This window comes from Brachyhypopomus gauderio, chromosome 11 (genome assembly GCF_052324685.1).
Source record: "Brachyhypopomus gauderio isolate BG-103 chromosome 11, BGAUD_0.2, whole genome shotgun sequence".
NCBI lineage: Eukaryota > Metazoa > Chordata > Actinopteri > Gymnotiformes > Hypopomidae > Brachyhypopomus > Brachyhypopomus gauderio.
Genome location: NC_135221.1, coordinates 17,789,135 through 17,790,230, shown reverse-complemented (window position 1 = coordinate 17,790,230; position 1,096 = coordinate 17,789,135). Strand labels below are relative to the sequence as shown.

The following is a 1,096-nucleotide window of genomic DNA, read 5'->3' as shown; positions in this document are numbered from 1 at the left end:
TGTTTGACTCTGTATCCGTTTGTTGAACAAATCTAAGATATTCTGGACAGGTTGAGCTCCAAAATGTCCATTTTGAGTCATTAAAGAAATCGAAAATAGAATAGGATAACTATTCGATCAGAGGTGCTGGTTATGCTATACGAAATCGAAATGATATATAATGCCGGATAGAACTGCGACGGAGTCCTCAGTCGCTGTCCTAGGTGCTGAAATTGAGCGTTGCGTAGACGCAACAGGTATTTAGTAGACTATTCTCTGTGAACCATGTACGCTTTTTCGTGTAATTGCCAACAGACACTTGACTTTTGTTTTAAAATACGACATGCGCTTTGAAGATATACTGTGTTATTGTTATTTGCCACGCAGAAGAGGAATAAGGACTGTGTCGTTTTCATCGGTAGTGTTTTTATCATCAACAACCATGTCAATGGTACACCTGAAAAAACTATGTGCACATGTAGAAATATTTCCTTCTTAAATATAAGCATCCATTACCTACATATAAATAATTCTCAAATCCTGGACAAAACGTGTTATATTATGCTCACAAAATAGATGAAATCATTATAAAATTGGACGGAAAGGACAACATGCAAAAAAATAAACGAAAAGAAAAAAATACAATGTTTTGCATCCATTCCCTTTTTCACAAAATAATTTGCCAGTGGTAACTTCGTAAAACATTAAAAAGACTCAACTACGAGGGGCGATATGGTCTATGTTTATCTAGGACGAAATTACGTATTAACACTATACAATTTGAGCCACAAAAACACAGCCGTAGAAAGACACAAAACGTTTACGTAATCCTGTCAACAGTGAAATATGTACTTGTGCCATTTGAAGGAATAATTTGCCGTAGATCGATAAATATTTAGATGAATGTTTTCAGAGCCCCTGGCTCTAAGGCTTGGTAGAAATATATATAAGAGGCAGTAATCTGTGGTACAGACATATAACTTACGGTACAGGAACGCTTACAAGTCAGTGTAAACAAACAGCTATGACGCCGTGTTGTGACGGACTTAAGTCCGCGCGTGTCCGTGGCGAATGCAGGCACGCGCCACGCAGTCTGTCGTTAACTTACATCTATCAG

The 1,096-nt window shown here is 37.7% G+C and overlaps 1 protein-coding gene across 1 annotated transcript in view; it reads right to left on the bottom strand.

Annotated features, from left to right (window-relative positions):
* Nucleotides 1-705: 705 nt before the first annotated feature.
* Nucleotides 706-1,096, bottom strand: part of phox2bb (paired like homeobox 2Bb) — a 2,645-nt gene continuing 2,254 nt past the window's right edge. The window contains exon 3 of the mRNA XM_077022969.1: nucleotides 706-1,096. This exon is cut by the window's right edge and continues 719 nt beyond it. The gene's annotated coding sequence lies outside the window, so the exon portion shown is untranslated.